This window comes from Zootoca vivipara, chromosome Z (assembly GCF_963506605.1).
Source record: "Zootoca vivipara chromosome Z, rZooViv1.1, whole genome shotgun sequence".
In the NCBI taxonomy this organism is placed as follows: domain Eukaryota; kingdom Metazoa; phylum Chordata; class Lepidosauria; order Squamata; family Lacertidae; genus Zootoca; species Zootoca vivipara.
The window spans coordinates 40,825,199-40,851,363 of record NC_083294.1 but is presented as its reverse complement, the minus strand read 5'-3'; the positions used below and the strand labels follow the sequence as shown (position 1 = coordinate 40,851,363).

Genomic DNA, 26,165 nt, shown 5'->3' with positions numbered 1-26,165 from the left:
CAGACGGGTCCGTGGAGTACTCAACCTGAAGCGTACTTAACCCGAAGCATGGGTCTAATTGGTTCCGGAAGTCTGTTCATAAAATGAAGCGTTCATAAACTGAAGCGAACTTTCCCATTGAAAGTAATGGAAAGTGAATTAATCCATTCCAGATGGGTCCGCGGCGTGCGTAAACCGAAAATTTGTAAACCGAGGTGTTCGTAAACCGAGGTTCCACTGTATTTTACTTTTAAAATACATCTGAAGGCAACCCTGTTTAGGGAAGTTTTTAATGATTAATGCTGTGTTGTGTTTTTAATAATTGGTTGGGAGCCGCCAGATAGCAGGGTATAAATAAATTATTATTATTATTATTATTATTATTATTATTATTATTATTATTTCTTGTATCATATTCTTCATAATTTGGATTAACATGTTAATAGTTGTTTAGCAGTTGTTTTTATTATTTTGGAACTTCTGTTATATTTTAAAGCTAATAAAAGGTCATTAACATTATTAACATATTGTCTAATATATAAGGGGCCCGACATGCCATTGGGCAAGCTGACACCCTGGCCAGTCCACCACTGTGCTGCAAGTCTGGAGGCCAAATTAACTCACTCTTTTATTTTATGCCTTTTGTCAGGTTCAACCTGGAACAGGTTCCACTTTGGTCTGTGCGGTTGTTTCCCCCAAACCATGGCCACCTGCCCCACACCAGACAAAACATATGAAATTAGATTGTGGCTGAATTGGTTGTGTGACCAATCAAAAAGACTGTGCATCACACAGCCAATCCCTGAGGAAAGAGGGTTGAAGTCACCATTCATCAGATGATAATTGGTGACTTCAAGACTGCTAATCACTGGGACTTCAAAGCACCATGCAGGGCTCCTTGCATGCCCTGTTTAGTGTTTTGAAGTCCCAGTGATCACTTGCCCTGCCCTGCTGTCAGATTTAACCAATGAGGGGTAGGTGAGATAGATATCTGGCCAGTTTCCCACCCTCACACTATGAGCATCTTAGTTGTTGTTGGTGATTTATTTTAGCTGCAATAATCTGCATAGAACTGTGAAGAACATAGAACTGTAAAGAACAACAAAGAAAAAGACAGGTCCCTGTTCAAAACAGCTTCCATTCCGGTTTCATATGTGCATTTTCAAGTGGCATTGAAAGCTTATTATCATACTAGGGATGGAGTGAACAAGATAGGGAGCACCAAAAATGCAATTTCTCATCGTCCTGCGTCAAATAAGGCAGCCTCAGTTCAAATTGGAAAAAGCCCATTTGACATTTAACTGATTCAAATTTGGAACTGTTCTCCACCTTCATCACTGGCAGCCAAAGGCCATGAAGTCTTATTACAAACCATTTGTTCCACGCTGCCCATGGTAACCTCAAGACTTGATATGTTTAATGTGCCTTTTGTGGGGTTGCCCTTGTACCTGGTTCAGAAGCTGCAACTAGCGCAAAATATAGTAGCTGGACAGCTCACGGGATCCGGTTACTAGCAACATCTTGCTCCTTTGCTGAGAGAGGTGTACTGGTTGCTGATTTGATACTGGGCAGGGCTCAAGATTATTGTGTAGATTCACAAACCCCCAAACAACTTTGGGCCAAAGTGCCATCAGAACCACTTGATTCCTTACACTCTGCCTCACTCACTGAGATCTTCTGAGGGAGCACACTCCTAAGGCTTGGTTGGCCTTCACTGGGGACCACACCTATAGTGTGGCAGCCCCTGTCCAGTGGAACTCCTTCCCAATAGACATTAGGCATGAATCATCTTTGCTTTATTTCAGTCATCTTTCAAAAACTTTGTTCAGACAAGTATTTGTCTCTTCTTTTTTACAAAGCAATTTTTAATAATATGTCATTGGTGTTTCATAGTAGAATCATAGAATTGTAGAGTTGGAAGGATCCGAAGAGTTCTCTAGTCTAATCCCCTGTGATGTGGGAATCACAGCCAAAGATTCCTTGACAGATGGCCATCCAATATCTGCTTTGTTGTTGTTGTTTAGTTGTTTAGTCGTGTCCGACTCTTCGTGACCCCATGGCCATAGCACGCCAGGCACTCCTGTCTTCCACTGCCTCCCGCACTTTGGTCAAACTCATGTTCGTAGCTTCGAGAACACTGTCCAACCATCTCATCCTCTGTCGTCCCCTTCTCCTTGTGCCCTCAATCTTTCCCAACATCAGGGTCTTTTCCAGGGAGTCTTCTCTTCTCATGAGGTGGCCAAAGTATTGGAGCCTCAGCTTCACGATCTGTCCTTCCAGTGAGCACTCAGGGCTGATTTCCTTCAGAATGGATAGGTTTGATCTTCTTTCAATCCATGGGACTCTCAAGAGTCTCCTCCAGCACCATAATTCAAAAGCACCAATTATTCGGCGATCAGCCTTCTTTATGGTCTAAGAACCTCCAACAAAGGAGAGTCCTCCACCTTCTGAGGGAGTCTGTTCCACTCGTGAACAGCTCTTATCTTAAGAAAGTTCTAGTTGGAATCTCCTTTCTTATCTTTTGAATCTATTAGTTTGGATTCTATTGTGGGTTGTGTTTTTATGCGATTATACATATATTTTCTATGACAGTATGGTTTCTAGATATTTAAATAAATCCACATGTTCATCCACATGTTTTTTGATCTCCTGCTCAATCCTTGAGGGTTTTTTTTAGTGTTCAGCTGTAACAGCCAGGTCAACCTAATTTATTTCCAGAGCAGTGGACATTACTGTACAAAACCCTTCCAGAAATAAATATTTTTGAAGTGTAACAAATGGAAGAAAACCCATCTAACATGTCTTTGGAGCCAAATGTCATCTATCATCTAACATACTACATGGAGCCAAAGTTTCCAAAATGCTAAATTGGGATGCATTTGATTTCCTGGTGTTGAGATGCTCACTTGTTCTTCCTTCTTTCACTACTTTCAGGTTTCTTGTCACCTAGTTACAACTTTTATAGAAGGGATGGGGTGAAGATAATTGAAGTGAAGGGTCCCTGGGAATACACCAATATGATAGCTTAGCATGCTGTCAGAACAGAGCTTGTCAGATGATTCTATTGTACCGGGATGTGATTTTTACTACCAAGCACGATTAGGGAAATGATTCATGTATTGTGCACCGTTGAAAAGAAGGGTAATTTGAGGTAACAGAGAGGGTTTTCAATGCCAAAACAATAATGATAATTCATCCAGTGGTGAGGAATTGTTATGACACGTTTTCTATTATTAATCTGGTTACAGGGTCTAGGTTAAATGACTGCAGTCGATTAAAAGATACATGGATGGGTAGTGGGGGGAGCATTCTATATTTATTACCTGCTTAAAGAAAAAGCAAATTTAGCCAAGACAAATCATCTCATGGAAGAGTGCACAATGTGTGATTTAAAGAGCACCTTTCACGGGGACATCCTGTTTTAATGAGAAAACAAAATATATGCATATATGGAGTTCCAGGTACACAGTGGAACAAAGGCGAATTTGTAGTCAGGTTTCAGCATAAGTGCTTGTAATGGCCCAGTATTGTGGTAATGTTTATAGTTAGAAGTGCACGTGGGTGCTATCCATCGTAGAGTTAAAGGAAGCAAACTTGTCCATGTGCATCAGCCTTTCCAAGGCTGAGCATTTTGGGGTTGGCTTTTTACACCTCCAAGTAGAGAGAAAGCAGAGTGGTGTCAAAAGTCATGTTTGTTGATGCTTGTAAATAGATTTGCTGGCTACCTGTGGTGTGTGAGAATCACCTGGAGGCAACCAAGCTTGACAGCTTATGTATTGAGTTTTCAAACATCCTACCTTTGTTCACATTCCTCATCAACCGAGGAAACCCAACACATCTGCCACAGAACTCCTGAGGATTCTGAAGTGTACTTCAGGGCCAAACACAATTTTTGGGGCCCAGGCCAAGCCTTGGGGATCAGTGTTTCCCTGTTTCAGAAAGGAGGCCTAGGCTTAGTGCTCTTGTGTGGGCAACTGCAGACTACATCACAGGAAAAGAACATTCAGGGAAGCTATACACTTGTCCACTTGTCCACTTATTAAGAACTGCATCTAAGACTCTGCTCTGGGTTCCCCACCTTCAGTAGTGAACTGAGTGAAACCAGGCATATCACAGCAATGGTGTCCTCATTTTGGAATGGTTCCATTCTCCATGTTGCCGCCTGGGTAGGTGAATATATCTTTAAAAAAAAAGTCCTCAGGAAAATACATTAGCATTTTAGCATGATTTTCTCTTAATGTACACATTTTCACTCAGTACTTAGCAGCAGAACTACATGTTGAAATTTTCTTATTACCTGTTGTACCCAATTTTCTGTGGAAAATGAGGCCTTTAACAGTAGTCAGGACTTCAGATTAACCTTGCCAATGTTTTATATATTTAAGAAGTGTGGATTAAGTAATGCAGAGTGAAGAAGGATATAGTTCAATAATCAGTTGTTTCTTGGGAGCTATATTTTGTGGTAAACACATTATTCCTGCTTGGATCCAGGGTGCATTCCACTGGAACGAACACTGGGGTTAACGCACCAAGGAGGATTTTTTATTTTATTTTAGGGAACCTAAAGTCTAGGACAAATATCAGGTTAATTTAATCTCCAGCAACTCTGATTGTATCCCTTAAGGCAACATTAGATGGGACTTTGTTACAGTATTTTCCCAATCAAATTAAAGACTTATGTTAACAGATTTTAAAATGAGCTGGCACATCTTTTGCTTAGCATCAACCTCCCAATGGGCCGTTGCATGGTTTTGTAAAGGAGAAATATAAAATTCTACCTGCCCTCCAAAAAGGGAGGCTTTAAAAAAAAAAACCCAACCCAATACCGTGACTAGATCCTCTCCTGGGGTAAACTGGTAGTGTTCTGTTTTCCATTCAGAGGGGAATGTTAATGGTTTCAGAGATATAACTTCTTAAATATGACCTGGTCCAGGAAATGTGCAACTTCAGAATGCAGATGAAGATATGCATGATTGTATCCTCCCTTGTGTTTAAAGAAAGGAAAGGGGGAGAACAACTCTGCCCATGGCAAGTTAGGATGTCATAGAGAAGGGTTCTCCCAGTATTTCTGAATGTATTCAGTGAGAGCCAGTGTGCTACTTCAATCTTGGATCGCCCAATGTCTGGGACCCATGGACAAGTATGCACAGCAGAGAAACTACTGTACGAAGCACACACTGTAATCTGGATTCAGGTAGGTAGCCATGTTGGTCTGACACAGGCGAAATAAATTAATAAATTGATAAATTGTCCAGTAGCACCTTAGAGACCAACTAAGTTAGTTCTGGGTATACACTTTCATGTGCATGCACACTTCTTCAGATACACTGAAACAGAAGTCCCCAGGCCCTTATATACAGTGAGAGGGTCTGGTGACTTCTGTTTCAGTGTATCTGAAGAAGTGTGCATGCACACAAAAGCTTATACCAAAACAAACTTAGTTGGTCTCTAAGGTGCTACTGGACAATATTTGGTTCCTGGATTAGAATGCTTAATTAGGACTCTGGCATCTCAGATTCAAGTCTCAATTGTAGCCAAAACAAAGTTCCTTGGGTAAGATAGTCTCTCTGAACCTTACCTACCTGGTTATTGTGAGAATAAAATGGAGGAGGCAGAATCATGCAGAGCAAAATAAATAATAAATATGGAGACAGTATTCTTGTAGCACAGTGTTACTTAGTCATTTAGTTGTATACTTGTTCTGCTAGTGTGGCAGCAGAATGCTGTCACACAAGAGAAAGCATAAGCAGGTCGCTGGTAACTTTGTTGCCTAATTAGTGCACAATCAGTTGTGCAACGAGTTTCTGCTAGTACAACTGTTATGTAGAGTTCCTCTTTTGTGGTACCTTAGAACTCCTCCCAGCACAAAGTCCCTTTTCCTGGTGGAAAGAGAACATTGGAGATACCCCTTAGCCTTCAGCCATGAAGTTGGGACCCATTACGGCTGGGATAGGAACCTGTAGCCTTCCAGATGTTGTTGGACTCCATCTCTCAAAACTCCTGATCATTGTCTACCTTGACTGAGGATGATGGGAGCTTGAGTCCAGCAACATCTGTAAGGCTGCAGGCTTCACATCCCTGCGCTGTTGGGCTGCAACCTGATCTAAGGTGTATTGTATATTAGCAGCATATTAGTACCACTAATCAAATATAGGGTAGGGGGAAAATAGAGAAGTGGGTTCCAAGATATATGTTTAGATTAGAAACTGGGTCACAGGCCTGACCTTAAAGATTATGATGGGAAATGTGAAGGAAGTGGTGCCCAAGTCTGAACCAGACCTGCTATTTAGGGCCTAAATGTGGGGCTGCTTCTGAAGATAGTTCAGAAACTTCTGCTGGTGCAGAATTCAACAGCCATGTTGCTTACGAGCACAAGATGGTTTGAGCATATAATGCCAATCTGGCCCGACTGCACTGGCTGCTGTTAGTTTCTGGGCCCATTTCAGACTGTTGGTTTTGACCTGTAAAGTCTCAAATGACTTAAGATTACAATACCTTAAGGACTGCCTCACCCCATATGGACAGACCCAGCCCCTATGCTAGTCATCTGAGTCCCTTGTGTGCCTCTTTCACATGAGGTCCAGAGGGCAGCAACATCAGAACGGGCCTTTTCTTCCCTGGCTCCCCACATACAGAATGCTCTCCCCAGGAAGCCTTGCCTAGCACCCTCATTACATACCTTCAGGTGCCAAGCAAAGGGTATTGTTTTTGTTGGTTATAATGGTATGTATTTTTGTGTTTTTATATTGTAAACCTCAGGTGGTCCTCGGATGAAGGGCGGTATAGACATTTAATTAATTATAAAAAATATAAAAAATTAAGCATCTCAATCAGTGCCACAGAAGACTAGATGAAGCTAGAAAATATGCTTGTGCACTGATAGAAGAAAGAGTTGCTTTGTGAATATCATTTAGTTAGCAAGAGCTTTGGAATAGGGACAGAAAGGAGAGATTTCAAGTTTATCTGAAAAAGATGCCTGCAGAATTCATGGTAGATTGCCCAGAGCCATGAGGTTATTGGCCCTGCAAATGTGTTTTTTGACCCATAATAGGCTTTGGCTTGATTTAATAGGTCACATTCCACTGCCTTTATGGACATCCTTACATCTTCTTTGCAGGGTAATTATCTTTACACACATCTGATGTGGCAACGTAATTGACTCCTGCTTTTGTACAGTTACAGGTTAATGAACCAAACTCAAGGAGAGTTTTGTAGCTTTCTTGGCAGCCCAAATAAAATTGCATAACTTGTGGTTTAGTTCGGTTTTCAGAGGAAAGAGTGGGTTCAGATGGTGCTCTTTGGTCTAGAATGGTGCTCCTTAAAATTCTCAGTGTAGTCATCTATTTTAGTGACTTTCCCAATATTTCCACCACAGCAGATCTTGGGTGGCTTGGAATAAATGCCCTTCACCCGAGCACTTGTTGCCAGATGGCACTGTTTTTCAAGCTGGAAGGATCAGAGACAGCCAATCAGGAGGCCTTAAGCTGTCGTGGAGAATAGTGATTGGTTTATTTGAGCTGTGACCCGGAACTCGTGTTGAAGCAGTCTCTGTCCTTCGGCTCAGCAATGTTCACAAGCTTGAAAGAAACCACGGTCTCTGCTTCAGATGTAATGAATGGGAAGTAAAGGCTTCCCTGTTTGTTTATCCCACTCAACCCAGAGATAACTATAGCAGGATTGATGAATCAGCATACATTAGTGTACTGCTTCTTTATAATAAATTATGGTAAGCCAGAAAGTCTGGCTTGCCATTACATGCAAGCAGCCATGACCATTTCCTGATCTTGTATAAGGCTACTTCTTCTGTACATTCCAGAGTATTGAAGAGAAAATAAGCTAAGGAACCTCAGGATCCCCCAGAACCCAGTAAGACTATAACACAACCCTGCTGTATGAGCCCAATGGCCCATCCAGTCCAGTATCTTCTCACAGTAGCCCACCAGATGTTTGTAGAAAGTCTGTAAGCTGCACGTGCTACAGCACTGCAGCCTGCACATCAGCAATTCCCATCCACCAGGATTCAGCAGCATAATACCTTTGGCAAGGAACATAGACATCACTGTTAGTAGCTGCTGATAGCCTTGTCCTCCATTAGTTTGTCTAATCCTCTTTAAAGCTATCCAAGTTGCTTTAAACTGCATGTCTGTAATTCATTTCCAGGAAGTCTGCACCTTGAGATCTTCATGCTTGTGGGCTCCCTCTGGGACATTTGCCTGAATCTTTGCTTAACTGCAGGATATGGCCCATTACTTTAAACAGCACATTAATCACCATGTTCTAATATTGCTGTGAACCAATCATGAAAGGCAGCTATGGAATTAGCTTACTAGATTTCATTATTTTTATACATTCATATTTAGAACTTCAACAGTGTTTAAAAGAGTCTTATTTCATTATACTTTTTTGTAAGCTTATTATCAGGAATATGTTTAGCATAAAATTTATTAGTGACAAGCCCTTTAATTTAGCCTGTCTAATTGAAGCTAATTTAGTTAGATTGCATTAAATTATACCCTTTAATGTAGCAGTGAGTGGGTCAAGAATTCCATTCCAACAGGTTAGGTATAATTTTTCATGCAACTGAACGGTAAAAAAAAATTGTATAGAAGGAAATGCAATCACATTCCAAAATAATAGTTTTCTCAGATATTAATATCACAGGGGAAAGATTTCTTCTGAGTGCTCTCCTTTGAAAGCCTTGCAAAGTTCATCTTTCATCTCATCTATCTTGGAAACAGAGACAAAAGGTGGAGAATTGATGTTTTTACCCTTAAATAAAGTGCAATCATTAAGAGTGCTCCTTACTCCAGTCTTCACTTTATGTTTATCACATTCAGAGAGCCGATAAGAGTGGGGGAAATATGTTCATTCTCTCTCTCTCTCTCATCTTAACTTCTGACCCATTATAATTAGTTTGGCTCAAGTGGCTGGTCTAGAAAGTAATTGATTTGGTCTGCATGGTGTGCAAAGTAAGTGTCCGATACTGGCAAAAAAAAAAACCTCCAAGGAAAGAATCACAGAAAACATTGTAAATGGTTTGCTATGGGCTAAACCTTGCAATTCGAGAGAGTTGTACCCCCCCCCCATCCTGGACTCTCTCCAGCTTCAGTTTGTGGTTGAAAATGAAGCAAGCAGCAAGGCAAGAAAGAAAGAAAAAGAAAGGAAAGGAAAGAGAAAGAAACATCAGCTCACATTAACAAGAAGAGTAATCCATCAATCCTAATTTTAACATACATATAAATATATGCAGTCCATATATCCCAGGGCATATACTTAGTACAGTATTCTTTTTAAATTTATCTGCTGTTATTTGCAGTGTTGCTCTTAACTGTTTTTTAGCTGTTTTCATTGCATTCTGTACGTTGGCTTGAGGAAAGCAATAAATAAAGAAAAGTTATACAAACAAGATCAACAGTTGTAAAATATGCCAAGCATAGGGAAACCTTTGCCTCTTGTGGTGTTGCTGAACTACAACTCCCATCACCCCTGACCATGATTGCTGGGGTTTATGGGAATTATACTTCAGCAGCATTTGTAGGAATAAAGGCTCCCTATACTGTACTGGATATATATACATTCAAATGTTGAAAGGTCTTTTGTCCTTTCAATCTTCAGATACTTCTTCTTCTTCTTTGGCGATCCCTCATATCCGAGTAAGATTGTCTTCCATAAAGACGGTTTTAACAATGGGTCCGTAAGTAACTGTGGAGGCCAATTCTGGATCCGCACGTCCTTCCACAGTGGGGACATTGGGTGGGAGTTGATCACAGTGTGGATTTGCCAAGCGTGCCTTCCTCTTAGCACGTTTCTCCCCTGCGTCCTGAGATTGAGTGTCTTCAAAGCCCATGAAACCTTTGATAAAGCCAACCTTGAAATATGAGTCTCTGTGCAACCATGAGGAATCACCAGGTCATAGAATCATAGAACTGTAGAGTTGGAAGGGGTCCCGACGGTCATCTGGTCCAATCCCTTGCAATGCATGAATCTCAACTAGACCATACATTACAGATGGCCATTCAACTTCTGCTTAAAAGCCTCCAAGGAAGGAGAGTCCACCACCACCTCTCATGGCAGCCTGTTCCACTGTTGAACAGCTCTTCCTGATGTTTAGTTGGAATCTCTTTTCTTGAAGCCATTGGTTCGAGTCCCACCCTCCAGAGCAGGAGAAAACAAGCTTGCTCTATCTTCCATGTAACCGCCCTTTGAAGATATCTGAAGATGGATATCATATCTCCTCTCAGTCTCCTCTTTTCCAGGTTAAGCATACTGTACCTATCTCCCTCAACCATTTCTCATAAAGCTCAGTTTCCAAACCCTTGATCATCTCAGTCACTCTTCTCTGCACCCATTCGAGCTTGTCAATATCCTTCATAAATGGTGGCACCCAGAACTAAACACAGTATTCCAAGTGTGGTCTGACCCAGGCAGAATAGAGCAATACTATTTTTTCCCTTGATCAGGACACTATGCTTCAGGTGATGCAGCCACTTTTGTTGTTTATCTGTCCATATTGCAAGAACATAATTTAAACATGTGAATATCTGCAAATATCAATTATTATCCCCCCCCAAAAAAACAAAGTTAACACAGAGAACATTTTCTGTTTAGATAGAAGACCCCCACAGGACACATTCACAGGATATGCCTCAAAGAGGCATTGTCGGCATTACATTGATAGCATTTATCTGAGCAACATAGTTCCTGCCTATAAAGAGGCTGTTGAGTCCAAAATACTTGTGATATCTTTCTGATATTGTTGAATTGATCTCAGTTTTAAATCTAAAGATACGTTACATATACATTACATGTGCGCTGGTGTTCTTGAGTATCAGAAACTGGTACACACATTGTGAGGTTGATCAGTTCCCTGATTGTTTGGCCTTGTCTATTTTGTCTGCTGCTTTGTCTTTGAAGAATGGGTCCATCTCACGGGAGCTTGCTTTTTACACATGAAGAAGATTGAAAGGGTTTTATGGTGCCCCAGTGCTCTTGTTTCGATCAAGGATCCCATTTTTTATTTTCCTGTAAACTGTGTTGGAGCAGCCCAGAATCAAAGTGAAAAGATACTGGAGATTTACAAGTTTAATCTCATTGAACGAGAGCGATAAGCCTGGTAATGCCGGGTGCATATTCTCAGCGCTACTTAAAAAGGATGAGATCACCAAGCCTAGGGAAGCAATGCATCTTTCTGCTTTATCTTCGCATGGCCCATATCTAGAACTAAAGACTTGCAAGTGATGTTTCCATGCTCTCCCCCATGCAAGATACAACCAGCAGTACAGCAATTAGCCTGATTGCTTGCAGAGATCTTGCTGTACTCTTCATTTACTGTACTCACTGAGGGAATCAATCAGAGAAAACACATAAACATACTTCTTAATAAATGGATCAAATTCCATAAAGCTAGTACAATGGAGTGGTGACACCTTCATAGTTAGGGAGCAATGTTGTGGAAGATCAGGCTGTTCCTCCGAGCCCCTTGGCTCACCTTCTGTTGGACAAAGCTGTGTGTTCACCATGTGGTCTGATCTACAGCCCCATAACCAGACTTCTGCCCTCAAGTGCAATGAAGGACACCATCCCATTTCCCATGATCAAAATAAGCTTCAATTGCTGGTCCAATGCATGCAAAAATATAGTGCAAAAAGTGTAATACTGCTGAATTTGGAAAGGAAAAAGAAACAGATCTATATCTTTGCAAGGTGTCGATAAGGAACACTCTTGAAAAAGAACATAAGAATAGCCCAGCTGTATCAGGCCAATGGCCCACCTAATCTAGCATCCCATTCTCACAGTGGCCAACCAGATTCATGTGAAGGAGCCTACAAACAGAATCTGAGAGCAAGAGCATTTTCCCAACTTGTGATCCTCAGTGCCTGGTATTCAGATGCATTTATTGTCTAAAAAATGCATCTCTGAAATTGATCAGGCAACAATAAAATATTTTGGGCACTTCAAAAACCTTTTCATCTTTACCCTTTACGTATGCATTTTCTCACTCAGCCTCCCACTTCACAAAGAAACTCAGAGACTGCAGATCCATAAAAATTGAAGTCTATGGGTGAGCGAGTTCCCCAGAGCTCCTAACAGATGAACTTCAGTTCTTCTGGGAAAATATATTCCAAGTGATTCCAAGGGCTTGGACTGTCTCAGGTGTGATTTCCTTTCCCTTTGAGAACTGAAGGCTCAATTTAAATCCAACTGGGAGATGAATTTGGATTTTTGAAAGCTCACTTTTTCTTTTAAGTGAGATTTCACAAGCCCCCGAATTTAAGTTTTGTTTTGTTTTATGAGTCTGGCTCAGGAAAACTTCACCAGTTGTCACAAGAACATAGGAAGCTGCCTTATATTGAGTCAGGCCATTGCTTTGACTAGCTCTACATTAACTGGCAGCAGCTGTCTGGTTTCAGACAGGAGATACTGCTGTGGCAGATGCTGTACCACTGAGCTACAGACCTTCCTACAGGTGACCAGTTAACCAGAATCCCATGCTCACCACCATATATAGAATGGTATAATTTTGCACCTTTAGAACGGCATGATAAGGGACACAGTAAATCAGTGCCTCCAAAATAACACCTAAGCTTCTAATGCACACTGGGAATATATAATGTGCCTTGCAAGCTACTACATAAGGCTTTGGATCTGTTGTTATTGTTGTTGTTCTAATAAAAGCCTAGCCAGTGATAAAAGAAATCCGGCGAGGAAAATTCCTCGATAATACTGTAATTAGAAGCAACAGTATCCTGCAATGACGACTTACTATTTTCTGTATTGGGAGTTGGTGGGGAGCGCATGGTAGGGTGGTCTCTTCCTATTGAGAAGGGTGCAGAGTGCAGCATAACAGGCTCCCTGAATCTTCACCTGGAGGCATGATTGCCTCTTGACAATAGAGAATGCAGAAGACAGGGAGGAAGGCCTTTGGAATCTGCTAGCGGTCTGTGGCAGCTGGTGGTTTGGGAGGGTTGTAAATAAATTCTTTTGCTAAGCTGTGTGGAAATGAGAGCAAACTGGAAAGCATGCCCAAAACTGGGGGGAAAAGATCCATGTGGAGATCCTCAGTACTGGCACTGTTGTGTAACACTCATTCTGGAGATAAAGGTGAATAAGCTAGAATCTAGATGGTCAAGTGGTTTCAAGAAGTGGCTTCTACTTGGTTTATTTTTTTATGTGGCAGATTCACAGTGATAAACTTTGTTCAATGCACTCAGAACCAGGGATAGAGGAAGGATCATTTTCAAATGGATTTATGCATAGAATTTGGCTGTTTCAACCTGATCAAACTTTGCCCACTGCCTTTTGTTTCAAGCACCTGCTTTATGTCTGGTCTGCTTGTGCATTGTATATGTTTGTGTATGTGTGTGTGTAAATACACACACACACACATGCAAAGCTATACCCAAAATATTGAATTGCACATATAGTCAAGTTCCATGAAGTACTACTTTTCTGCAGCATAAATTTATAAGAATTCATACATATGTATTTTGTATAACTATATGCATTTTTGAAGGTATCTGTTTATCCGCTGATTATTTTTGGAAACCTGGGATTGTATCCAACTTCGTCATATTCAGAAAGGACCCACTAAAATTATTAGACTTAATCTAGTCGTACCCATTAATTTCAGTGGAGATACTTTAAGTAGGAATAGCATTGAATACAACCCCTGGAGTGTTTATGTGTACAATATGCAATAATTGCTCATATTCTTAGCAGAACCAGTAAAAAGAATAACTTTCTTCTCTTTGAGGTCAAGGTATTGGGAAATAATCCTTTTCGATAAACTCAACACTGAGATTTTCAAATAATTCCATCTCTCTCTCTCTTAATTTGATCTGCCCATTCCTTCCATCATGCTGTGTTTGATAACTGACTACTTGATGATGCCCACTGTTAGTCAACTGGCTGGTTCTACAACTTGAGTTCTACTGGACTCTCCGTAAATCGGCAACTCTGGAAATGTTAGTTCTGCAGTGACACACTTACACATCGTCACTCCTTAAGAAGGTTTTAAAATGGCTTAATACAGGGTGAGTCTTTTAAAAGAGGCCCCGTGGAACATGTGTACTCTGTATCCACGGGGCCTCTTTTAATGGACTCACCTTGTAGTTCAAGGGGCAGTTTACAGGGTAGTGGAAGGGAAACCCAGGAGGAAAAGTGACATATACCCTCTCCTCTGTTCCGGCACATAAGTAAGGCAGTAGCCTAGCCAACTTGTTTCACTGGAGAAACCATGTAATGGGTTTGAATCCCACTGTGTATATAAGACCCTTATTACAATCCTAAGAGTCTGGGACATGGGTGTCGCTGTGGGTTAAACCACTGAGCCTAGGGCATGCTGATCAGAAGGTCGGCAGTTCGAATCCTCGCAATGGGATGACCTCCCATTGCTTGGTCCCTGCTCCTGCCAACCTAGCAGTTCAAAAGCACATCAAAGTGCTTCCCGCTGGGAAGGTAAATGGCGTTTCCGTGCGCTGCTCTGGTTCGCCAGAAGTGACTTAGTCATGCTGGCCACATGACCCGGAAAAACTGTCTGCAGACAAACTTTGGCTCCCTTGGCCAGTAAAGCGAGATGAGTGCTACAACCCCAGAGTCGTTCGCGACTGGACTTAACTATCCGGGGTCCTTTACCTTTACAATCCTAGGCGCTATAGACTCAAAAGTGCAAACTGTAAAATGAAGCCATTGAAAATAGAGGAAGGGAAAGCCCCTGTATACTTAGATACTCCTTTCTCACCTCATTTTTCAATGCTCAGCAGTTGCAAGGAAAGCGAGGTGCATTACTGTTGATATCTGATCATCCCGGTTTTTTTCTGCTTCTGGTATCCAACAGCATCAAGCGGGTAAAAGTTACGACTCCAGCAATTAGATAAACTCATTATACATCAGGCATCCCCAAACTTCGGCCCTCCAGATATTTTGGACTACAGTTCCCATCTTCCCCGACCACTGGTCCTGTTAGCTAGGGATCATAGGAGTTGTAGGCCAAAATATCTGGAGGGCCGCAGTTTGGGGGTGCCTGGTATACATGAACAAATTGGAGGCATGGTTGTTAATTCAGGAAAACAGCCTTGAATCTAACAACGGTAATCCTGAGAGCCCCCAAATGCTAAGTACTAGTCAAAGATAAACCTGCAACATACTGCCCAAGGGCTTAACACCTAATAGGGAGCATTAATATCATTATTGTCAGTCTTTCAGCTGCAGTAATGAAATGTGAGTTCACTACTCTTGAGAAAGTCTTATGCAGCTGTGGTGACGGTGGTTGTTTTGTATATGCAACAAGTAGGCTGAGGCAGCAGGTTGAATCAAATTTGCACCTGCATTGCAAGGTAGATGGGAAATCCTTCCCCATGTCAAGTTGCAATGCAGATAACAATTTTACCGGGTTGTAGCAACCAATGAAGCCATTGACAAGTGTAATTTCCCTGCATTTGCTCCAAGAGTGTTAGATGTACTCCTAGAGCAGATTTGTAGGACAGCACATGAGAGGAGTGGGAAAAGAAGTTCCATTGCATGAGCAGAAGTTGTTCTGCCCATGCAATGACACATTTGGATACTGTCCATTGACTATTTTGCATCCGGATGCAGAGCCACACCCATAATTCTGTAGATAGACCTCGTGCTGGCCTCCATTTGTTTTTTACACTGCAACCCTATGCACCATTACTAAGGCACAAGGCACACTGGAATCAATTGGACTTACTTCTGAGTAAACATTTGCAGGTCTCTGCTGTCAATCGGGTTGCTTAAGAAGCTCCACTGATATATACCAGAGTGGATGCTGTGCCATGGTGCAAAGGTTTCTTCCCGAATCATCCTCTTTCCCACCCTAGAAATCCTCTATATGCCGTGATTTTGCTTCACATTTTATGTCGGAGGAAACCAAAACCAAAGCTTAGTATGTGCCCTGTATGTTTGATGACATAGTATTATGTATTAGCGCAAAAGTAATATTGAATGACTGAACTCAGTTACATTCCCAGAAGTATTAAGATTTCATCCACCACTACCAGTCTCTTTAGATTACACACAGAGAGACACGAGTATCAGCTATATTAGCACAGAAGTGTTTTTGAACAGAGAGCAGGAGATAAAGTCACTCTGTCTAGGTATTTGTATCAAAGGAACTAAGCTAGTACAGTACTTGCCCTCCTTCCTTGTTGCCATTTGCATGGTTTTCACCCATTCTCCTCTGTTATGCTTGGGTGGTCATATTTTGAAATTTCCCCAGGACCAGTCACGTTTCTCATCCCATCTGAGAGATGCTGTGCTTTGCATGGCAATTAGACCATCTCTTTGTTTCATCTCCTCCTGAGCTGTTTGCCATGGCTTCCTGCAGTATATTCAGTACCAGAGGCTATTGCTTGCAATGTGCTGGTTAAAGTGGGTGCTTTCCTCCAGGATTAAACAATTCAGCTATTACTTAGGAAAACAGATGGCAGGAAAACTATTAGTTTGCATCAGCAGCATTATTCTGTTTACCCGCACTCTTTTCCTGAGAGGTGTCGTTTGCTGACATAATTCGTTGGCCACATTGAAGGGAGCATGGGAATCAATTCAGACATTGAAGGGTCAACTATTTATATTAGGAGTAACAGATCCCTCTTCATATATTCTACATTCTGGTGGGTTTCCTCCTTATTGGTATGTGTTAACCCAGGGGTGGACTTTGGTAAGACCATAATTTGGTTCCCCCAAAGGGATCCTCTCAATTATGGATTCAGTTTTGTGCCCCTTTGGCTCAGCACCCTTTTTGGGGGGAACCGCCTGCACTGCCCCAAATCTGATGCTGATTTACCTGGCTAGGAAAAATGTGCAACTATTGTGCACATGGAAAATTAGGGTTTTGCAGTAACTGTAAAACAAAGAGTTTGTCCCATGCATATGCACACACACACCCCCGGGAACATTTTCCCTCTTTTCTTATTACTTATTACTGAGGGGGGCACAAGGGGGTGAAAAAATCAATTCCTCCCCCCCCCCCCCGTGTGAAGGTAAGAAGCATTGGCCTCTCTCTGCTTTGTGGCATCATTACCTAATCAAATCAAACTGACAATGTGGCATTGTCAGAATGCCTATTTAGACTGATGGCATTGTTTCCTGCCCTAGTGTGGCTTCATGATGGTCTCACATTGGCTAATCTGATTGGCTTTGTAATGAGATGGTCCCTTCATGTTGCTGGCATCCTAAGACTGTGATTACATTAGGAAGCAACCCTTAAAAAATAAAAATGGAATATGTCAAACCAGCAGATGCAGGTGTGGGGGAGCAGCTGAGAACACATAGCTGTGGGTTAAACGTACCCACTTTTTAATAGAAGTGCTGGTAAGCCCACTTTTTAATAGAAGTACTTTGACAAAGAAGTACTTTGACAATAGACTAATTTGACAAACATTAAGAGTGACTTATCAGACCACAAACTCATCTGCACTGGATTGGTTTTTCTGCCAGGATGTCCAGCAAGGATGCAAATTTAACTATCCATTGGCAAACAGCTGGCTCATGACTTACGTTTGCTCAGTGTGGCAGCCATTATTGACATCAGTTAAAAACTGGCTCACTGTTTGATCATCTGATCAGAGCAAAGAGAAGTACCCTGATAGCCTTCCATTGGCTTATCCCAGGGGTTCCCTAACTAAGGCCCGGGGGCTGGATGTGGCCCAATCACCTTCTAAATCTGGCCCGTGGACGGTCCGGGAATCAGCATGTTTTTACATGAGTAGAATGTGTCCTTTTATTTAAAATGCATCTCTAGGTTATTTGGGGGGCCTGCCTGGTGTTTTTGCATGAGTAGAATGTGTCTTTTTATTTAAAATGCATCTCTGGGTTATTTGTGGGCCATAGGAATTTGTTCATATGTTTTTTTTTCAAAATATAGTCCAGCCCCCCACAAGGTCTGAGGGACAGTGGACTGGCCCGCTGCTGAAAAAGTTTGCTGACCCCTGGGGTATCCCATAGTAGTTGCCAAATAGGGCTTATTCATGGTGTGGCTCCATGTCACCTTGATAAAGGATGGAAGGGTAGCCCATGCGAGGACTGACTCAAAAATGCCATTGTTTCCTGCCATGTGCAATAGCATGCTGGTGTGGGAAGTGTGGCTGTGAACAAAGTAATACTGTGTGACATGACCACCAGTCAGTCATCTGACATCCCTATGACATGAGGGTGACCCATTTGATGCTCCACATTCCCAACTTCATTGCTGAGTTACCCATCTGAGTTGGGGGCAAACAAAGTTTTGGATTAGGCTACTCTTTTATGGAGATGGGTGAAAGGAGACCTGTTTTTTGGCGCTCATGCCAACTCTCCAGAACTACCTTTCAAAGGAGGTCTGCCTTGTTATTCTGTTCATAAAATATTGGATTTAGCTTCTCCTTGTTACTTTAATTATAGTTGTTGATACTATAATTATAGTTGTTGTTACCGTCATTGTTACTACGATAGGTGTTACTAATAGGTGGAAACTGCAAGGAAGCAGATTTTAAATTTAAAGGATTCTTACAGTAGAATGGGCTTCCTTCAATGGTGGTGAGCAGAGTTGGACAGCCACCCGTAGTTGCAAGATTCCTAGATTGAGCAGGGGGCTAGACCACATGATTTCAAAGTTCCCTTCTAAATATTGCACCAGTTGCAGTTAGTGGGTGTGTTTTTGATTGTGTTCGTCTGTGTGGCCAACTCCACACCATACATTTAAAGCACTGTGATATTATTTTAAACGATCATGACTTGTGCAAAGAAACTTGGCAACTGTAATTTGTTACAGGTGCAGAGAGCTGTTAGGAGACCCTTACTCCTCGCCACAGAGCTGCAGTTCCAAAGTTCATTGGGGAGGAGGATTGTTTGCCAAACGACTCTGGTCCTCTCTCTCTCTCTCTCTCTCTCTCTCTCTCTCTCTCTCTCTCTCTCTCTCTCTCTGTGTGTGTGTGTGTGTGTGTGTGTGTGTGTGAGAGAGAGAGAGAGAGAGAGAGAGAGAGAGAGAGAGAGAGAGAGAGAGAGCTTTGAATGATTTTGTGCAGAATGTTTGCAAACTTTTTTTAATCGCTAAATGAATGTTACAAGATATCTTGTCTCCTCAAGCATTTATGGGAGTCACAAGACTGCACAAGACTGTACAAGACTGTGTGTTATCTTCCCATGATGCATGGAATTAAGTCTTGGAACCTCATCAGTTGTGAAGGAATAATTTATGCCACCATTTCTCCTTGTCAGGTGTTCAGAACATGGCAAATATTTTCCCGCTTTCAGCCTATTAAAGATTAGCTCATTCTCTTCTACCTTTTCATATTCTTTGTAATATAATATTTTTCATTCTTATCAGCCCTCTGTTGATTTCATTTTAAGAAGTTTACCAATAATACCCAAAGATTAATTTATTTACCCTGGAGACAAAGCATCCAAACTGCACAGTTTAGACTTTCAGAGAAAGAGAAAAATCAAGCCTTTCTGCCATAGAAAGTTAGAAAGGGAGAGAGAGAGAGAGAGAGAGAGAGAGAGAGAGAGAGAGAGAGAGAGAGAGAGAGAGAAGTTCAAACACTCTATTCACTCTGTCCGCAACCTGGTGCCCTCCAGATGTTTTGGAAAACAAACTTCCATCTTCCCTAACCAGTGGCAATGCTGCTTAGTACTAATGAAGAGAATTAGGCTGGAGAGTTACAGAGTATGGGTGGCAGCCCCTACCATCATCTTCTAGGGATGGGGGAGAAAATTGCTCCATTTCTCATTTAAAAGTGAATCCAGATCACTCACACATTCTCAAACACTGAGCATACCAAACCACAGCCATCCTTCCAGTATTCACACTCCCCCACATTTTGCAATCCAGCCAAGCAATGTGTATGACAACGCATCTGCTAAGGTAAAGTGTGAGTAAACTGCATGCATTTGTGAAAAGAGCATTAGTGAAAAGAACACACGCCCAACCAAGCCTGTAGATTTTTCAACAACTTTTGATGGTGTAGCAGCATGTTGAAAACAGCGACCTACTCAACCGGTTGGCTATCTGTTTACTTAGGTGACTAGGCCATTTCCAATTCTTGAATGCTGGCCCATGTGGTGAGCCTTCCAGGTCTAGTTTGGCTTCTCTATTCCACGGTGGGCATTGGTTTTTCCCCCTGGGCAGGGAGGTGTATATAAGGACTTCCTTTTCCAGCTGAGCCTTTCTTGAACAGCAGGATCTTCATGAGCTGTGGTGACTTCCTGTATCCTCACATGGTCATTGATCCTGCTTCCTGGTTTGCCATTGATCCTGCCTTGCCCATCAATTCTGACCATTGTCCTGTCTCATGGTCCCTTTCTCTTGTCCCACTTCATACATGGGAAGGGCTCAGTGGTTGACTGCCAGCTTTGCATGCAGAAGGTCCCGGGTTCAAATTCCAACATGTCCGCTGTGTGAAACCCAGCCAGTGTAACCCATACCAAGCTAGTCAGAGTTGGCATAAGGCCAACTTCCTATGTTCCCTTTCCCACAACCCAGCCTTGCCATGCACAGAGAGGCTCTACCCCCTCCCCCAAAAGGGCTAACTCATCTTTTGTAGCCTACCATTGGGGATATCAGAGAAGTCTGATTAAAACAGAAATTTGGGGCAGAAATTGATGGTGTTTGCTTATTCGTCCCATGTTCATAACAGAAATCAACCCAGTGAATACAGTTAGTATTGAAATGAGTGGGGTGCAATAACACAATAGCAATGTAATGAATGCAATTTGCATAATTAATTTCATAAGTTACGTAATTTTCTCTCAGTGGACAGAAAGACAAATGGTGTCATTTTGGGCAGAAGGTGAACTGCAGTGGAATGAAAACATTGCTGTATGTGGCAAACAAATGATGGGATGGAATACAAAGCCTTCTTATATCCAAAGCTACAATAAACAAGCACTGATCTGCATGAGCACACAGACTGGCATCTTAAAATGTTTTGTGAAGCTCTTTGCAAGTTTAGCAAATAATGCATTGGCCCATTTACATCTGGAGCACAAACAGCTTCCAGTTCTGTGGTTTCCCTACAAACTTTGCTTTATTTTGTTTACGATATCAGTCACAATGAAGGGAAATAGGAAAGTCTGCCAAGGCTGCTATTGGGAATTCCCAGCTGCCTAATATATCAGTGTCTTCTTCTTGTCTGTTTTTGATGGGGTCCAGCAGCAGGTCAGCATCCTAAGGTAAAAGAAAGGCTTCTCAAAGTGAGCAGCAGTTGGGGAAAGAAAATTAATGGGAGCCAGCATCTGCTGATCTCTCCAACAATAAGGAATTTTCACGGCCAACATTTATAGAGAGGCACAAGATGCAGTCTCTGCAAGGAACCAGATTTCAACTTTCTGCCCTGAGATGCCAAAAATATTTCAACAGGAAATGCTAAAGGAAGTTGAACTTTGAATTATAATTTCAATGACTGTCTAGCAGAATGGATTAACGCTTTGGCACGGCACCTTTTGAGGCTATGGGTTGACTCTGGCAGGATAAAAACCTGTCTGTTTTGACAGATGAAAAAGGTCACAAGTGAAGCAATGTCAGGTGTTAGCCCAATCTTTAAAGGGGGGGGTCTGGATGTAGATGTAAAAAAGAAGAATGAAAGAAAAACCTCCCCCCCCCGTGATATCAGTTGAGACATCAACTGGAATCTCTTATAAGAACATTGAGATGCTTATTTTTTATTTTCAAATAGATGGTAGGGATAAAATGAAACCCATATTTATTTTCCTAGTCTTATTTATATTTGTGCATTGATTAAAGAGAGTTTAAGGGGGATAAGCAACATATAAGATGAGCTTTCAGATATGTCTGGTAGCACCCCCATCTTCAATATAATGGTTGTGATCCTGGCAGTGATGTAGATCTAAATGTTTGGAATGTCTGCAACTGAAATGACATTATTGTTGTATATGCAATCTCCTTGGTTCTTGCCTCCAAGAGAGCTGTTTCTAGCAAAAAAGAGCCCTGGTTCTACAGGTATTTGAAGGACCTGTTTACACAGCTGAGAGGCAGTTTTCTTCACCTGCAGTGAGCAGTGAAGCGGGGGGGGGGGGCATTTCTTCCAGTGCTTTAATTTCCCATGGAATATTTCCATTTCATAAGTTCATTAGTAACAAAGAATGGATGCCAAATACAATATAATGGATGCCAAATACAATATAAGGCAAGCTTGGTAGTTTCAAAGTGTTTAGTTTAGTTTACTAAAATAGAAGTAAAATAAACATTCTAAAATCAGACCAATCCCTAGGGCATCTGAAAATTTTCAGTGCAAACTGAAAGTTTTCCAGTGCAACTGAGTCTCATTTGCAGATTACCACTTCTTGAGGAAACAACTATCCCAATACAAATGTTTCCGAAGAATCCACATTACTGGCAGTGAGGGTAGCATGTTTGCAAAACAAAAAACAAAAACCACCATGCCAGGAGGTAAACTGGGCAACTGCCCAGGGTCCCATACCTTTGCATTTTTCTGTCAGATTGGTTATCTAATTTAATCCCCTTTAACAGATTTAAAGCAGCTTTCAACTGCTCAGAGACATCTGCATAGCAATTGGTTTGCATTTTGCAGTATATTTTTCAAAGTTTTCCAGCAAAAGAGGGGGGGGGAGGCTGCCAGCTGAAACCTCTTTTGATATACCGTAAATGGGGATTTCCACTTAAAAACCAATTTGTCTCTGGACAGCCCAATAGCTGGAAGGCTTTCCAATAGAGTTGCAAAGAGCTTTTTTACAATCTTAGATTTGTCACAGTTGTGTGTCTGGTGAACTCACCTCATCTGTGCCAAAAAAAGAACTACTTGGCACTCTGTCCTCAGTGGATTTTGGAAGGGACCGCTGATCTTCTTTGACTGGCCCAGCAGCAATTAGGCACACAGGCAAAGAGATTCAGTGAATTCCTTAGTTTCCTTTTTTGAAATATTTGCATTGGCAAACATTGACATTCCACAAGTAAAACAAATATGATTCATCCCTACCCTAATGCAAATTGGCGCTTGCTTCCAAATGTCACACAGATTTAGAAAAGGAAAAATGAGGGGCCCTCCCCAATAATACAAGAACACAAGAAGAGCCATGCTGGAGCAAAGCAAAAGTCGAGCTAGTTCAGTATTATTTTCCCACAAAAGCAACCAGTTGCCTATGGTCAGCTCACAAGCAGGCCCTGAATGCAATCAGACTCTCTTGCTCATAATCTCCCACATACTGCCTCTGCTGCAGGAGGAAATATATAGACACCTTGACTAGTAGCCATTGATAGCCTTCTTCTCCCTTATTCACACAGCATTGTTTTTGTTCCACTGCAGTTCATCTTCCACCAAAAGTACATTATTCAACCCACTGGCAAAATTGTGTAACCTATGCATAGCTGCCAAGTTATCCCTTTTTTTAAGGGAAATTCCATTATGCTGAATAGGCTTCCTCGCGAGAAAAGGGAAAACTTGGCAGCTATGCTTATGTAATATATGTAGTTAGTTATGTTCCACGTCCATTGCCATCATTCCACCTATTCATTTAAATGCAAAGGAAACACAATGCATATAGGAGAGGAGCATAATCTAATTACTTATGGTTTGTGGGCAGAAAGCAACAACAACAACAGTGAGTACCAATCATAATTGCTGGATTGATTTCCATTCAGGACATGAGACAACTAAGTAGATATTTGCAATTTCTGCTTGTTTATGTTTTTAATGCAGTTCTCCAACATCCCTATCTGTATCACAAAGTGGCTGCTTCAGATTACTTGATGTAGTGGATGGGTGGTATCATTTGATTCAGGGTGGTGAATATTTGTTTGGGTTTTTGACCAGAGCTTCTCCTTTCCCCTTCGTTGGGATCCTGCAGCAGCCACACCTTCAACAGCAGTTTTGTGGTGGGTGTGACCACACCATGGTACAAACACACTCTTACATGCCCACACCCACACCACAAGACAAGAAGAGAAAGAGAGAGAATAACCCCCGTACAGATCAACTGAGGAGGCTGCTACTACCCACTTCCTGCTCATCAGCTGATCAGTGTGAGGTACTAGTCTGCAGGCTAGGCAAGGATGTTCAAGCCTCTCTTCTCACTCCAGCAGTCTGATGGAGATTCAAATTACCCACTCCATGGTCATGAGACAGATCATCTGATGAGTGAAGAGGGGGTGATTTCATGATTCAAATTTCCATTGCAGCAGTGGGCTGAGCAGAGAGTTTTAAACCTCTCTGCCAAGCCCAGCACTGTGTCTAGTTTAAAGGCAATTATTCTCAGCACTGGCAAAATAAGTGGTCAAAGGGAACCGCTAGGGGTTCACCACCCCTGATTTAATTGATTACCTTAGTGAAATTAATTAAAAACTCATTTGATTGACTAGAAAGGTGCCTAGATTAAGTGGGCAGCAGATTTTAAAATACAAAGACACAAAATCATTGTGTTTAATCAATATAAACAATAAACTGCAGGTGGCAAGCACCATCTTAAAAGAGGTGTTCCTCTTTAGCTCTCCTGCAGGATGGAATTATTCTTTCCAAAAGCATGAAAGAGAGAATGCTTTTTGTTTCACAGCCATTGTTTTCACTCATACCCAAATTGCTGCAAATTTAATTGATTAACCAACTAAAACTCAGATCAACATTTCTATAATCAGGTGAAAGCCCTTTTATTTCATTCACAGAGAGCTTTGCCACTATAAAATCACCCAAAGCAATGTAAGAAGACATGTAGCAATAATCAGCCACAAAGTGTCCAATGCTGATTATATTTTCCATATGTAAAATCCTCGTTAAAATAAAGAATAAATAGCACTGCTATTACAATGAGGCAACTGTCTTTATATAGCGAGTGGAAACCACAGTTCTGTTTCTTCTTCCAAATTTTGCCTTGCAACCACAAAAGGGAAAAAGGAGATCTGACACAGTGTGCGTTGGACATATCTCATATATAGAATATTTGCTTTTGCATGCAGAAGGTTCCAGTCTCAAACCCTGATTTCTCAAGACAGGATTAGACTGTTTCCTGAAACCCTAGAAAGCCACTGCAAGTCAGTTCACAAAATGAGGTCCTCCAGGGCTCTATATCTGATGCTCAAGACTCTCCAAACCCATACTTCTCACCATCCCTGCTCTGTGCCCTTCCAGAGTGCTTTGCCCAGAATGCATCCTTGAACCTCGATATGCCCAATACTTGATTGGATGAAAGATGGAGAGAGTTGTGAGTGCCCTTCATAGCTGCAAGCTGCTTCCCAGCCTAGCTGCTTTGGGATGGCATCAGCTGGTGGCTGGGGGGTGGATTTCAGCCCTGCTGGGTGCTGCTTTGCCAGTCCGATTTTACAGGTGGGGAAGACCAACCACCTACCAGTTGCCTAACATCACCATAACATCAGATGTTTGTCGGGTGGGTGGCCCCACCCACCTGTCAAAAGCTAACCCATAGTGCCCACACTATGGGTTAAAGAGATAAAGATCTGGCCTGCCAGATCAAAAAGGTTGACCACCTTTGTCATACATTAATATTGCAATGACAGATTTTATGCTTCTGCATTTTCAGAGCGTGGGAAGTGGTAGGAAACTAATAGAGGCTAAGCACTCAATTGCTGGCTGTTGTTTAAAGTGAGAGCCAAGTGGTAATTTTGCAACGATCACATCTCAAATATTTGGCTATTTCACAGGTCGTAAAATGATTACTCTGAAACTCTTTGCTTATCAGGGTGACATTGTGTGTTGAATGACCCTCCAAAAATTGGAGGTTATCTTACCATTCATTTGAAATGCAAACTGAATAGAAAATCTATAGCTTATTGCCCTGTGTTTTAAAGTGAAACCAGGCACTCTACTGACCTCCTATTTACATTTCCTTGAGAACAGGGCAGGGGGAACAGCAACCATAAAAGCTATCGAGAAACATTTCACAGCAAGCAAATTAATTGGTTTTTACTGTATTTGAATAGAGCTATTGTCAAATAAAACATGCCATGACAGTTAATAGTGTCATTTAGAGGCATAAAATTATTGGCTTATTTGTTATTGGATAAAAACAAAGGCAAACACTTTGTATTAGGAAGTTTTAATGTGTTTAAAATCCTCATTAGGGATTTATGGACATTCTTGCTCAGCAGAGTGCCTCATTAATTTGAGGCTAAACAGTTACAATTCTGTGTTACAATTCCAGTATTTTGGTATGTGGGGTGGTGGTGGGTTTTGTATGGGTGTTTTTTGTGTTTCCAACTTTCC

At 41.6% G+C, this 26,165-nt stretch overlaps 1 protein-coding gene across 4 annotated transcripts in view; it reads left to right on the top strand.

Annotated features, from left to right (window-relative positions):
- The window catches only part of AFF2 (ALF transcription elongation factor 2), a 393,643-nt gene that overhangs the window by 200,324 nt on the left and 167,154 nt on the right, over positions 1 to 26,165 (top strand). The gene's annotated exons all lie outside the window — the stretch shown is intronic.